This window comes from Dermacentor albipictus, chromosome 6 (assembly GCF_038994185.2).
Source record: "Dermacentor albipictus isolate Rhodes 1998 colony chromosome 6, USDA_Dalb.pri_finalv2, whole genome shotgun sequence".
Classification (NCBI taxonomy): Eukaryota; Metazoa; Arthropoda; class Arachnida; order Ixodida; family Ixodidae; genus Dermacentor; species Dermacentor albipictus.
Window position 1 is genome coordinate 32,085,460 of NC_091826.1, and position 15,838 is coordinate 32,101,297.

Here is a 15,838-nt window from a genome sequence, read left to right on the forward strand (position 1 = left end):
TTCGGCGATTAGCACTGACATTTCCCAACTTAGTACCGCTTTCGCGCTACGCTGTAGTACTATATGTATTGATTATCTCTGCGGGCCCGGTGCCATGTTGTGTATCGCTGCGAAGAGATAGAGAAGGCCCTCATTAAGCTGATGACCTTGCACGACTTGGTTGTACTTCCGCTGCTTGTGGTCTCTACTGCGTTAAAGAGCATTGCGAGCAGGAGAACAAGAGAGCACGGCTTTCCCTTCGAAAACAGAGAAGTCGATAAAATCACAATTGGTTCTGGATCATAAGCATGGCCTGCAACGCCGAAAAAAATGGCTGCTAAGATTACCCCAAGGCGTTGTCGAAACTATAGCTAGCGCCAGCTAACGAGGCATCGATCTTCAGAAGTGCTTCGTCGATGAGAACCAAAAGTTGCGGACACACTTTCATTGCAGTCGAAACCTCGACTGTCTTAATGAGTCTTAATGGGTGTCACGCGTTGATGAGTTGTGACACGTGAGAATCACAAAATTTGTGGGACCGGGCTCGTTGGTAGTCAATGAGTACAGCGGACCGAACAAAAAGAAGGAATGAACAAACAAAAAACGATTTATCGTTTTAGCCCGGTCCCACAAATTTTGTGATTCTCACAAAATTTGTGGGACTTTCGCAATATTTGTGGGAATTCGCAATAACAAGACGCCGGCGGCGTCTTGCTATTGCGAATTTTGATGCAATCGAAAGGACTGCGTTTGTCATCCCGCATGATATCCAGACGAAGAGCAGTACACGATGTCCTTGAAGCGCGGGGAAAACCTGGGAAATTGGGAACGTGACATTGGCATAAGCTGCCACTTTCTTCTTGCGTACCTTCTCCGAGATGCAATATATTTCTTGCGGTGTGTTGGATATCATGTCTGTTTCTTTCTATTTCGTGTCGTTTTTTTACGCGTTCTAGAGAAAGGTACAGAAAAATAGCACTTATAACACGCGGTTTTTTTTTCAAAATTTGGCAGGTGAAATTTTATTTTCTTTAGCTACAGCTGGGCTATATCCAGGGGCCGTTATCACGAGTAGCTGTTTATTTGGCGTATGACGAGAACAAGGTGTTATAGTTATTGATGGAACACAGTTGGTGCGATTTGAGGACAGGACACGGAAAGAATGCGCACAGGACAGGCGCCGAACATCAACTGAGCTTTACTGCGTAAAAATCACACGAGCAGCAGTTGCTGCGCGGAGACATTAGAGACAATATTGTCACAGCACACTTTGCCAGCACAGAAGGAGATGATCATGTCTTACTCTACTACTGAAAGGCCTGATCTTGGCAAGAATAGAGACAGATTTCTAACCACGTTATAACACATTCTACGCTTTTCCTATCCGTCATGACCATGTTTCATCAAACCAGCAACCAACTAGCTCATCTAAGTCGGTTATAGTTAAGTCATTGTCGGTCGGGTAAATACATTATTTTTCTATTTAGCCGCTGCAAAATTGCCCTTCACATTAAATACAATACGCATGCCTTAAAACACCGATGTTGAGCTGGAGAAGGCATGGCCTCACATAAACAATGAAGCTAGTTGTAACAACGAGAAAATATTTCACGCAATTTTCTGACAAATAAAACATGCGCCCATGCTTTGGTATCCTATGAATTATGCAAATTCGGGTGGCTGGTAAGCATCAACATGCATTTTTGTCATTTTTGTCTATTTTTGCCATTGGCTTGATTTTTCAGTATAATGATTTTTTCCCCGAACTCGTCCTTATGTCGTGTTCGCTAGTTCCTGTTTGTTGTCCTCTGTTTACCTCGGAGACTTCATAATGAGAGCTGTCTTCTTTCTTTCTTTCTTTCTTTCTTTCTTTCTTTCTTTCTTTCTTTCTTTCTTTCTTTCTTTCTTTCTTTCTTTCTTTCTTTCTTTTTTGGGTGTAGGGGGAGCTCGCTGAGTTGCTCTTTTTGTAAGGTCTACCTAATTGTCGTGGCTTAATTTTGACTGGTTTCTTCATCTAAACATGCCACTGATTCTAGGCGCTACGTCTTCTGGCGTTCAGCTTTCGTTCTTCTAACCTAATTTCAATGATTTTCAACCTATTTTCAATGAGCCCTCGTTCTTTTTCTTCCATGTTATGAGTCACTTGAACTGCGCCATCATCATAATTTAAAGCACACAAAGGCCTTGCTGCAGTTTGCTTAGTGTGTTTAGGAAGATGCTCTCAATGTTGGGGAGTCTTCTTTCCCTTTGAAGTCAACAACGCTTCACTTGCATGCTTGTTTGCACTGCCGTGGAGGAAGTAAAACGCTCAGTATCGAAAACCTCGCTTACCCTTAGGGCATAGGCATCGATTGTTAGCGTTTTTTTCGAAGTACTCTTGTTTCAAAGGGTTCCGAAGTTCAAAAATGTATTTTTCCTCTACTGTGTATTTTGTGGAGTTCCGGAGTTACGAAGCTTAGATGATGTTCTCAAGAATTTTCCTGTTAAACGAGAAATAGGAAACTACGTTTTTCTTTTTTCCCCTTCGTTCTTCTGTCACGCGCAGACCCACAGTTTAACTTCTAGGATTCGTTCGTGTTTACTTTCTTCGATCCTCAACTGCGATGTTTCCGATTTCTTTTCTTCTACTATACCGTTTTTCTGATGATCTCAGGTCTTTGCCTTCAACAGCAAAAAAGAAAACACAAACATTCTAGCCCAAGATTCTTGGTGAATTCTCGATATTTGCAAACTGAAAGCCTGTGGAGTCCACTGTCCTTGAGCTAAGGGAAGAGAGACCTCCTCGACGTGCGAAGACTTTTCAACGACGAGGCGCAGTGATTAGAATTGTCGACTTGGCCTTTCTATTCACCGGGACAGCCGGACTGCTTTACTGAAAAGGAAAATAAGCTATCGACCACCGTTCGTTCAACCTTCAGGCCACAACGCTTTTTGTCACTTTTGAAGGGCTGTGCTGATATTGGTGCACTTCCTCTGTCGCAACATTTTGCTACGTCAGGGAGAAGAAGCTTGAAAATGGACATGTCAGCTCGCAGTTAGTAAGAACGCTGTCACGAGGTTTGCCTCTCCTTTTCTCCGAGATGAATTCGACCTAATGTATGCATATTAGAAGGCGAAAGAGTCTTAATGTGATAATGTAAATTGAAGATATACATTTGTGATTTATTGTGCACTTCTGATTTAAACGCTACATGCCAAAGTACAACTGGTAATTTTCAGGTAATGTTACGCAGTGAATTGTTCAGGTTGCGATGCCGGTCTTGTCACAGAGGTTGCTTAGTAACATGCACCAGTTACTAGAGGTATGCGTTTGTATGTGTTAGCATACGTCTAGTTCGAAGTATACTATGAACGTCATATGAGCATCATATTTATTCTAACCAGCTAACAAAGCATGTCTTCAATTAAACATGCCTGAATTTGAAAAATGTAATTCATGAGCGACAATTGATGCAGTGGAAAAGCTTAGATGAGGAAAGGTTCGGATTTCAAAAGCCTTTTCATTTCAATCGCAGTACAGCACTACGTAGAAATCGCGCCCAAAGTCGATGAATTTGTTTCATTGATAGAAAAGGATGCAGTTTTTAATTCATGGTTCTTGTTCGCAATTTACAAATAAAAGATGGCAATAAATGTACTGCCTGTTTGCAGAATCGAGACATTTCTGATTTACGTTAGGGAACGAATAGGATATTCTAGGATGCCAATCAGACACAAATTAGGAAAGGTAAACTATTCAAGTGAAGGAAGAAAGGGGCAATGTCTCAAATAAACAACTTTTAGCAGTTCTGACAGTTTGTTCTTGTGTACCAAATTGTATTCATTACTGATTTGGCCTGTAGTCATATTTAAATGTATGATCTGCTGTAAACCAACTTCTGTGAAGCACTTTTCTTACTGTTTTCAATTTTCGTACTATTCAGCATAACAACTCTCTGCATTTGGTCAAGCATAATCTTTTTGACATGAAAGGTACTTCAGGTCAGATAGCACACGGGATCGCTTGTCAGAACCGCATCCAAGAAAAACATAATACTATTACTTATATCACTACCGCTGTACTACCCACACACTTCACTTTGATACCGTTGTATTGGTCACGTGCACGGATGGCACCATCGTCTCCCCATGCATGACGCAATAAGGGCTAAATTTAGCCTGTCGTACGGAATTCAGAGAGGCATAGCTTGGTATTACGCTTGTCAACTCGAGGGGGGGGGGGGGGGGAGTGTGTGAGGTCATGTCCGAGAGAACTCACTCAGCCAAAGTAGCCATAATCAATCAAACTCGAGCCTGCGTTCATCAGCAGTTCAGCAGACTTGTTCAGGACCCCATAGTGCACCGCCATAAACGAAAGTCATTTTCGCCCGGAATGCACGAAGTGGCTCTGGCACAAAGTTCTCGTAGAGTAATACTAGCAGTAACGGCAAAGCGAAAAGTGCCGACGAGCAGCATGAAACAACGACTTAACTCCCGCGTAGCCCGGTGAATGTTGTTTAAGCCATCACTGCACTGTTAGTCTTGAGATTTGTCTCCCTGGTATGATTGTGAAGTTGCACTGTAGACAGTGATTTTACTTGGCCAACTAGTTACAAACTCAAAATACGGCTATTTTGGCAACCTCATGTTCGAGATGGAGCAATTCCCGTCATTATTTACATTCGAACCAAGAAGTCAACGTTTGAGAAGCGGTCGCTTCACAATAACTCGACAAACGCATGCTTTATCCTAATGCAATAAACGCTGCACTGTAACCTCGATATCCTCACCAACAAAATGCTTTGAACACGAGGGAACAATCTTAACGTTATTCAATGTTAAATCATTTCCTTTGTGATTGAAGCTAGAGCAGAACACCCCACTTTAATCAGCAAAATTCACAGTGCTTGTGGTTTAGGAGCGCCACGAAGTAGTAGGAAGAACATGTCAGGCAATACCGTTACCTCCAAGCCTTTCAATGACCATGATAATAAATATGATTGTAAATGTGAAAATTTCGATCATGAAGCTCATTATTAAAGGCGTCACCTTTTAATTAGGGCAGCCTATAATAGTAATCCAGTATGCGTGAGCCAACTAGGTTTTAGTGTACCCATTGCACTCAAACGTTCTGGCCAACTCCACTTTATTTCTGAAAAATTACTTATGCCAGTGACGGACTCATCTCTTCTCTGCTTTCTTTACCAAAGCAAGACTCCAGTCCACTCTTCTTAGTCTGCACCACTCAACAGGTGTGGTATCATGGACATTGTTGTCAAATTCAGCCATATTTTCAAATTCGCCTCCTTGTCACCTTGGAGAGCTGCTACACCCTATCTGATTAGTTTGAAAACGTGAATTTGACAGCGTACTGAACAGACTCTTCGATAACGCTCCCACCAGCCCAGTTCAACCCAAGCGCTGAAGGTTGCGCCCGCGAGGCGTGTCGTAGGTCAATCAAATCATACCCAGAGCCGACAACAGAACAAACTCAAATGAGCTACGCTTCGCCGCTGCTCTCTCACTTATCGCGTCGTAACAAAGCTACCCGCTTTCCCTGCTAGGAATAAGTATGGGAATGCTGTCGCTTAAGGATCATTCATTTAGCTCGTTACATTGGCGACGTCCATGACGACTATCCTTGGACCCTTCGAACATGCGTGCTCAGTAATAGGGCACTCTCTTCCTTTCGCGCATTAGTCAGTACGCAGAATAAAATAATAATTCTTCGAATGAATATGCAAGTCAGGCACTCGTTTTTCTCTACCGACATGAATGCAGCCTTGAAGCATCTGCAGTAATTGCAGGAAGCAATTAGTGCGAGTGTGGTAGTAATTGTAATGCGAGTCCATTGTTGTTATCGCTAGCTGGTTATTATATTGAAAAAACGACTAATGAAGTCTGTGTCTAGTTGCATAGTTAATATTTGTACTGCAATTCTGGACTACTGCGCAGTGTATCAATTTACTATAGCTCTCGTTTATCAGTAAATCCCAACAATGGTTTGTAAGGCCTTGCACTTGCTCTAGCAAAGACGAAATAAACATAAAATTCAACGTGGCTGTCCGTACCTCATATTGAAACGCGAATGCCTTCCTGCTTCCCGTACCAGAACAGTGATCTAATTTTGCCAAAACCAGGTATAGCTTTTAGTTTTTTGAAGAATGCTTTTCTCCGAATATGTCTTAGCCCACATCTACCTCAGACCCAATAAAGCACTTAGGCGCGTTGGCTGCTTAAAGTGAACGTTCATTACCTACTGCACCTAAAATTCCAAGCTCCGCCTCTACGCAGGACTCTTGTCTGCAGTGTAAAGAGCCTTCTTGATAATGCGTCCGTTGTCTTGAACTCACAATTAGGAAAAAAGGAACGAAGCTCCACTTATACATTGTCATTTAATGTGTTTCTCAGCTGCGTCTAATCTTCGAATCTTTAACTTCATGGTAATTTTTAGGAGCACCACCCTGCAGAATGCGTCACGTTTCTGCACATCTTTGTAAGCTCGCAATTCTGCCTCTCAATAAGATGTGCGAAAATTTTTAAAATGTTTAACTGTAAACTATAACCACTTGGATATTACGTCATTTCGTGCTGGTACACAGTTTTCCCTCGTGCCATTGCATCCTTTCCATAAGTATTGGCCTGTACCACGTGATATGTTTTCAGCTGTTTCTGAACATTCTAACTGCTGTGAATATTTTGTTTATTTTGTTGCCTTATTCATTACTCGCTGCTGCTCCAACCCTGTGGCTGACTGTAATATGCTAAAAGAAATTTAAAAAGTTGACAAATTTGAATGTTATCTTCCACAAACATCGCTTTGCAGAACGCCTAACACGCTCGCATAACAGCCGAGATTTCTTCTCAGCTGGAAATGTTTATACAGTCGTCTTACGGATTCTCTTGTAACAACATTTAGATGATAAAACGCCGGTTGTTACAATATTCATAGCTGAATGGCAGTTCAGGACGTTTTCATCTCGTGCCAGTTCAGTAGCCGGCGCTAAGATAATTTAAACGTGAAGCCGGCCTTTTGAAGTTTGAAGTTTATTATTATTACACAATACAATACAATTACAAAGAAAATGTAATACAGAAGGAGGTCCCAAAGTAAAAACTGTCAGGGGGAGCTCCTGTTACAACATGCACAAAATATGTAATATAGGATTAGCAACGAGGGTAAGAACACCGTGAAAATACAATGAACATATTAGAAGTAATTACTGAAACATCGGGTAGTTGAAGATTATACAAAAATTAGCAAGAATAATTCCATATTGAAATACACTTGAAGGTACTATCATCACAGTAATTGAATAGAAATATAATGATTATGAACAAAAGTGGGCAATCCAACAGTGCAACAAAATTAATTTACAAACGACTGATCAACATAAATCGAGAAAAATAATGAAACATGGCTACACAGTAATAAATGTATACACACACGCACACATAGATACACACCTATATATAGACACACATATAAAAGTATGTACACTTGTCGAATAATCAGGTAAGGTATGTTGTTAATAAGAACTGTCTTAGAAGCCGCCGGAAACAGTGTAATGAAGAGCATGATTTAATATTTGATGGCAGTGAATTCCAAAATGAAATTGCGGAAAAGAAGGCTGTCATTTTACCGTAGTTAGTGTTGACTTTAGGAAGCAAGAGATTATTATTTTCAGAAAACCGCGTGTTATTTGTATTGAAAAGTTGCGTTGAGGGAAGTAACTCAGCTGGAATGTCACTGTTTCTACTTCTATATAATATAAGACATAGTTTCAGTTGAAATGTGCAAGTTAATGGTAGAATCTCAAGAGTGCGAAAAATGGGCGCTGCTGATGTGATGTATGAACTGTGGGTAATTATTCGGACCGCCCGGTTCTGAAGGTGAATGAGGGTTGTCAGATGTGCAGGATATGTGTTGCCCCATGATGAAATGCAGTAAGTAAGGTGACTGTTAATGAAAGCGTAGTAAAGTGATTTTAGTATATATTGCTGAAAACAGTGTCTTGTTCGAATGAGCACGCGGATGCCGAAAGCAGTCTTCTTAGTGACAGAATTTACGTGAATGTTATACTTAAGTTGGGGGTCTAATGTAACACCAAGGAAAGTTACAAAATTAGATGGGGTAATGACGTAGTTATCAATGTATAGTTCAGGGGTTCTTGTAGGCGTTTTTTGGGACGAGTGAAATAACATAAACTTTGTTTTAACAGGGTTTACGTTTGGCAAGTTATTTTTACACCAAGACACAAGATTCGTGACATCGGTGTTTAACTTTCTGAGTAGACTGTTAATGTCTTTATCACTACTGAATATCGTTGTATCGTCAGCATAGAGGATGCACTCAGAACTGTTAAGCGATGATGGTAAGTCATTAATGTAAATGAGGAATAGCAGAGGACCCAAAATTGATCCTTGTGGAACGCCCTGGTTCGTTGTTATTGGGGTGGATAAAACGCTTCCATATCTAACAACCTGGGTTCTGTTAGTAAGGTAGCTTTGCAAAAGAGCTAAAGCAGGTCCACAAATTCCAAATGATTCAAGTTTAGCGTACAAAATGGAGTGGTTAATAGTGTCAAAAGCTTTAGTTAAATCAACAAATACCGCTCCCGCCCATAGCCCATTGTCGATAAACTGCTTTAGGCTGTCAGTTAGTTTTATCAGTGCTAATTCAGTCGATAAGTTAGCACGAAAACCAAACTGCTTAGAAGTTAAAAGGTTAAATTTTGTTAGGTAGTTCGTTAGGCGATTAACAAGGAGCTTCTCAATTACTTTACTAAAAAATGGCAGTATCGTTATAGGGCGATAATTAGAAAAGATATTTCGATCACCTTTTTTAAATACTGGAGTGACTTTTCCTTGTTTGAGACTCGTTGGAAAAACGCCGGTACGAAATGCAGTGTTAATAATATCAGAGAGGACAAAAGATAACTCACGAGCAACAAGTTTGATTTTTGATGGGTGAATTGAATCTAGGCCACAGCCTGTTGTCTTGAGCCCTATTATAGTGCGATGAACTTCATTTGGCGATGTGGGTTTTAAGAAAAAGGAGTGAGGCACGCGGGGCAACTTGGGCAAGTTAGGGACACCGGCTGCAGAGCTCTTGAAAAATGATTCATTAAATGAATTTGCGACATCTATAGGATCAGTTAGAGTGCTGGTGCCGTCAGTAAACCCTGTCACAGGTGTGTCTTGTTGAATAAGATTTCAAAATTCTTTAATTACATTCCAATTTTTTCTCCAGTCATTCCCATTTTCGAGCACTTTATTTTCATAGTAGGTTCTCTTAGCCTATTTAAGTAAGACGGTGAGAGTTTGTGAATATAATTTGCACTTCGAGGCAGAACGGTATCATAGGAGGTTTTCGCTGGTTGCCAATGCAGGATCGACGCCATACTTTCCATTGACGCTAAGCCTAAGCCGTCTGGAATCCGAACAGACGTCGCTTCCTTGTCCTATCGACATGGCCTCGAAAGAACCCGTCTCTGTCACCTGGTTCCACGTGGCAGACGTCAGGCTGAACTTGTCTAGTGGCTTACCACAAAGCATGGACAGTCATCGGGAACCAAAGAAAGTTTATTCTTTGGTGGCTCCCGAGCCTCCACCTACCAAAGTGCTGGGAGTGACCGTTGGACTAGTGGACGGTGCCCACTGGAAGCAAGAACCGTGGATTGGCAGGGCATTCTTTTCCCTGCTCAGTGATCCACCCGCTTTGCTTCTGAATCAGCTGGATCGCTCCGACACCGGAAGTTACGTGTGCAACGTTTCGTACAACGGTGACAACGTAACCGACGTGGGTATGACCATTAAGGAGGCTGTCGTGGATCTGTTTATAGCAGGTGAGTAACTTCGTCAGTTCACTGGATTTCAAATGCGCGAATAAGCAATCTTTGTGTTTCTAAACAAAACATGTATACAATGGACAAAAATTAAACAGCGGCCACGTGCCTCATTTTCTTGTTCGATGCTCTCAACAATACCCTTTGGCAATAAACGTAATGACAACTCGGCCTCGTGCATTCATTAGACCTGTTAAATTTCGCGCCTTTTATATATATCTGTGTATATGGTCTGGCGATTATGTTCTCCCGCCACACAAAATGCTAAAGCACTTCCGCCTCATCTCCGTGACGTCACCCTTTGCAGTTTGTCTATAACCAGTCTGACATATCAAGAACACGTGGCTATAGTTCTTGTCAGTGATCTGAACTGTTCTGGAGTTCGGGCTCACGCAATCCCGTTGAGGGAACTTGAAAGCAGTGGCATTGATTAGGAATGGCTTAAATATGTTAGAAATTTAGGGCGAGTCGTGACCAAGGCACAGAGAGTAAGATTTACATTTGCTGCTTCGTCACAAAGAAAACAAAAATTCGCGATGAAGGCACAGCGGTGTGCGTTGATGAGGTTGTATGAGCACGAAGTTACAGAAATGACGTGACCAAATAGACAAGTGACATTGTTTTAACGGATTTCAGTGATTACATCCTTGACTTGTGGTACAGCTGGTGGGATCTCCGCGCTTTAATCTCGCAATCGTGATGGTTTATGTGTAGTGGGCGTGGATGAGCATCCCTGTCTTTCGCTGCCCAAGCTTATTCACGCCATTTGCGGAGCCTGCGTGACCGAACATTCGAGTGTAGATTTCGGAGACACCATAGTCGAACAATCGTGAAATTTCGGCAGCGCATTACACGCCTGTAAGCATTAGGAAATATGATGTTTGAATTGGAATAATTATGCCATCTATGGCAGAGTGAGCTTTCAAACACGACCTCGCCCGCTGGAATCGACAGACGTGGCGCAGAGCTACGCCTGTCTCAACGGCGAGCAAGAGACTAAATTTAGCTCCGATTGCGTCATGCGTGGCGCGAGAACGCCATCTGTGCAGGCGGTACATGAATAATAGACTAATAGATTCTTTCCTCTACACTACGATATAAAATGAGGCGTGTGGGTAGTACGGCCGCAAAGAGATAAGTGATGCTAGGGTTGCATGTATTCGTTACATTTTGTTACGAGCAGTATTTGCTGACCGGTATGAAAAACCTTTCACGTCGATATAGGAAAGTTGCGTCTTAACGTAATCATTACTGGGGCACGTGGTACGCCAGTCTTCCGAAATTGCATTTCTGGTTGTGTTATAACTCAGAAATTTCAATAACACATTTAAAAAGTGAGAAAGAGACTTTGCTGTACACGGAAGACCTTAAACGACACCTACCTGTTCGTTTTAGAAGACCACGATGCGCACTTCACTCATCAAGGTATGCCACAATGTAGCCAAATAACTCTAATTATTCCGAGGGACATTCCGTTTCAGGATATTGATAGTCTAGAACATTGTTACTTGGCAGTCCAGAAGGTAGAAAGCTATGTCACCATGGAGATGGAGGCCAGCACGTAGGTACAAAAGCACTTCATCGTCCTCAGTGCGGTGGCCGCTAACTACGTTCGCTAATGTCACGTGACAGTGTATCTAGTGCTTTACCAATGACTGCACACTTCCCGGGTCAGCAGTCCTGCAGCCTTAATAGTAGCCATCGACTGCGTCCACTTACGCAAATTGACTTCGGAAATCCCTGTGCTGCCCCGCTCAACAAAGTGTTGCTTTGGTCAAGGATTCGCGAGGTGCTTAAACATTTAAATTAACATAACTACAAAATGTTGTTTCCTCCGGTATGTCTTCAATTCAGAGAGCTTTAGCGTACTGGTACAGGCTCCTCAATAACCACTGCAGTATCCGATAGCTTTGTGCCTGCGAAGAGTGAGCCAGGTGCATCAGCGATGTGGCTGCAGCGGCACCAGATAGCCGAAGCAGGAGCCGTTTACTACAGCTCCCTAATGTGAAAAGTGTTGCTCATTGTATGAGTCTATCGGAAATGAAGGTGGGGACAATATTCTATCTCGTTACTTCTTCGTTTTGGTCCTGTTACGCATACTGAATCCACGCGTCACAGCGAGCCAAGAAATCTACGTTCATAATTAATACAGCTTCACGCTCTATGGATACATATTGGCTCGTGAGCTTCAGTGCATTTGGAAGGCTCCTTATTAGCAGTGACTGTCTGCGATTCCTCAACACTAATTTCCAGCTTTACACAGGGTTAACTGTGCCTTTAATCCCCATTACAATTTCATCAACCTGGCCGGATTTTAAACGCAGGATGTTCGGATCACGGTCTCGTTGCCATGAATGCTCCAGTCACCGAGTCACCCTGATCCGTAAATCCACGTGACCTAGGCGTATAGGGGCTTTGAAGGCAGGAGGCCAGTAGATCCCTCGTTTCTATAATCGCCTTAACGGTTCCGCGACAAATGTTCTCACCGAATTAAACTTATAATGAAGATATATTTTAAAAATAGTACACTTGTACCTTATCATCAGATCACTATAGACCTGTCATATAGGAAGCATTTCTTCCCTTGCGTCTATGCAAACTACTTTCTTAATTTTATTTATTATTTACGTGCTCTTTTAAACGTCTGTTATCGCATTTATTAATACGGACAAGAATGTCTACACTATTAAACAGTTCGAAAGCTAATAATTACGAGCGGCTTCATTAAATAGATGTCAACTATTTAGCGATAGCCGTTTAACATCTGGTGACGGTGCATCGAGTCAGGAGGACAAAGGAGATTCTATCTCTAAAGAAGTATCGACTGGCCTCTATTCTTTATCCCCTTCGTTAGCGAAAGTACGCACATAGGTGGATGCGCATGCGCACACGCACATGCACAGATACATGCGCACGTATGCAGACATATACGCATAGGCGCGCACATGCGCGCCTACATACGCATCTGCGTACGCACATGCGCACTCATACACGCGGGTACCCAATGATGTCTTTCCGTTTTCCCTCGTCTATTTAGCTCAGCTTAATATAAGGCATCGTCCTGCTGAGAAGTATTTGTCAGTGGCACGGTGCTTCGAGTCAGGAGGACTAATGGGCTTCTGTCTCTAAAGAAGTATCGAATGGCCTATATTCTTTCTCCCCTTCGTCTTGCAAAGAACGCACATATGTGCATGCGTGCGCACACGCATACACATGCGCACAGGCATACACATGCGCACATGCATGCGCACCTGCATGTCATCAACCGAAGTCTGTCTCAAGGCAACTTTTCTATACGTTGTCCTGTTTCTTTCCCGGCCCCCTGGAAACTAAGACATCCCTTGTTCGGCCTGTTAACAAGAAATATATGGATTTCTTTATCACCGACAAAATTATAAAAGATTGTCCATGGCTTGAAACACATTTCTATTCCTTGAGCTGTGTTACTGCGTAGATGGGGTACATTATTTGCGCGAGAACCCGCAAGGCGTGGCCAACTTGATACCAGAATATCACTAAATAGCACTGAAATTATTAATCGGTGCGGCACATACTGCAATTTATGAATTGTAGCCGACGAATCCCGAAGCCGTATTTGGTTGGAGTGAACTCTGGGGGCGATAGCAGTCTCGTGATATGCATAGCAAAGTTTGCAATGAAATGCGTTGGTGTTCAGGTTATGTTTCAGCTTCTGTAGACAATATGAGTTTTGTTAAAACATTTAGTGGGAAAACAGACCATTTTTTCTGGAATTTCGACAGCGCTTATTTCGAAGCAGCTGCTACTTTCAAAATTGCTTTCAAGTGGAAGGGCCGCGTTAAATACCGGGCTTTAATTAGTAAATTGCATATGTGCACTAACGTAACTAGTCAAAAGTTGATCAGTGAACTTGAATTATATTCCTCATTTGTGCATTTTAATTTCTTGAAGTAATGTGAGCATTCATCCTCACATTACTTAGTACTTATTTCATGCAGCCCAAACAGTAGGTTTGAGATAAATGCCACACATTTTTTGAAATAACGTTAGCATAAGAAATAAACGGGATTTGTAAAATGTTGTTTCGTAGTTACATCCTAAAGCACGAGTGAAAAATATCATCGCTGCGAATGCGGAGTCAACTTTCAGTCTCAAGAACACGCGATGATAGGCACTATTACAGAGCAGGCAAATCTTCAAGTGCGCGGGCGCAGATCATTACGGTAAGGGCAAAGCGAACTTCCTCCATAGTAAGTAGCTGGCATGCTAGAAGCTCATTAGAACTTTCGCATACGACTAAAGCTGAGAACCACACGAGCCGCTTTGTAAACGACCGAGGCGCAGCTCGCCGGGAAAAAATGAACAAATCGCTAGTGCCATTGAATGTAGGAAAGCACAGACCGTAGAGTTTAGATATTCGAGCATGATACAGTAGCTCCCCTTTTTGTATGGTTAGTTGCCCTGGCTGGGTTTTCTCCAAGTACACTTTTTCCCTGTCAATAAGTACTTTCTCGCTTACTTTCTGTGACATTAGCTACTCCGCCTAGGAAAGAAAGCTTTCCTGCCCCACTTCAGGCTGGTTTGTGGCGCGTTTTATTTCACGCGCGAAAGTTGCGATCGTATTTTTTTATCCCTCTCAAAGGCCACATACTTCCGCTCGACATTAAAAATGCTGTTGCATTTCATACTTTTTGCATCATTCTCTCAAGCTGGGTTCTTGGCATATTTTCCCATATAAGTCAATAAGAAAACGTTCGGGAGCAGGACATGCTGCCTTCGGGTTCTCTTCGCACGAGATGCCTTTCTTTATGTGGAACGATAATAAAAGACGCTACAGAAATTCTGAGCATTGTCTACTAATACGTGAGCATTCTTTGGCTCAGCTGCTACTTCGCATTTATTCACTCATTCAGCTATGTTGTACATGTCTGCCCATCGCTAGCAATCGTATACTATTACACTACCATAAAGATTACATGCGTTAACTTGGCCACTCATATATTTATCTTGCAGATGTATCGAATGAGCCTAAACGCAGTCACAACTGGCCTTTCTTTGCCACACCGCAGCTTTTCCTTTATTTTTTTATTTTTTCCTTTTTTTGCTGCGACCTTGACGCGACGACGGGGACGTAACCAGTCTTTTCTCTGAATACTACCAGTTATCTACTGTTACACTATTATAATGTTTACATGTGTGAACTTCTGTTACTTCTTTGATACGACCTTGATGCGTCGACAGCAGCGTAACCGGCTTTTTATTTTACAGCGAAGCTGTATAGGGTTTGCGAATTCGTCCGTCCATCTGTCGCTTGTACCCCGGAAACTACTCCGGCACAATCCCCCGCGCATGCGCTAATGAAAAAGAAATGGAGGCGCGCGATTGGCTGTACGAGGAGCGAAGTCGCTGCTCTCCGTCGCAGCCGAGCGTGCGTGCAGCAGTTTCTCTCCGGCTTCGAAATGGGTAGGCCGCGCGTCATACGTACTCCTGAGGAGCAGGCACCTTTCGATCAGCAATGCCGTGACCAGAACCGTGAGCGAGCTCGGCTACGCCGTGCCGATGCTGCAGCCCGGGAACAGCAGCAGGGTCGTGCAGCCGAGCGCAGGCAGCTATTGCGTACCGAGGGGCCGGTAGCCTTACCAAGCGGTCGTTAATTGAAACGTCGGCATTAACCCAGTGATAAACCCCGGGCTGTATGCTTCAGCTTCGCTGGCTAACCCTCTGTGCGGTGTGCTTGGACGGTGATTTTGGTATTTATTTTCTCTCACGCTACCAATCATTTACTACTGCACTATGATAACGGACACATGTTACAACTTTACCAATTATACATTGATATCGACACGTGTGCTTATCTTTATCGGGCGACCACGTTTGGCCGCCTAACAAATGTTATCGTGCAGCGCAGGACGCGCCTGCATGGAAAAGAAGTTTCTGGAATGTTATCGATGGTTCCCTCCACTGTCTTTCACCGCAACTTGTGTAATCTGATTGCATGTATGCGCGACGCGAATAGTGCAGAACTTTGTGGAAGGCACGCGGGTCCCATCGGT

General features: G+C 42.8%; 1 long non-coding RNA gene across 1 annotated transcript in view; it reads left to right on the top strand.

Moving 5' to 3' along the window:
* Positions 1 to 9,970, top strand: part of LOC139060931 (uncharacterized) — a 48,239-nt gene extending 38,269 nt beyond the window's left edge. The window contains exon 5 of the long non-coding RNA XR_011515113.1: positions 9,351 to 9,970. This is a non-coding gene — a long non-coding RNA (uncharacterized lncRNA). The remainder of the gene's footprint in view (positions 1 to 9,350) is intronic.
* Positions 9,971 to 15,838: the final 5,868 nt, after the last annotated feature.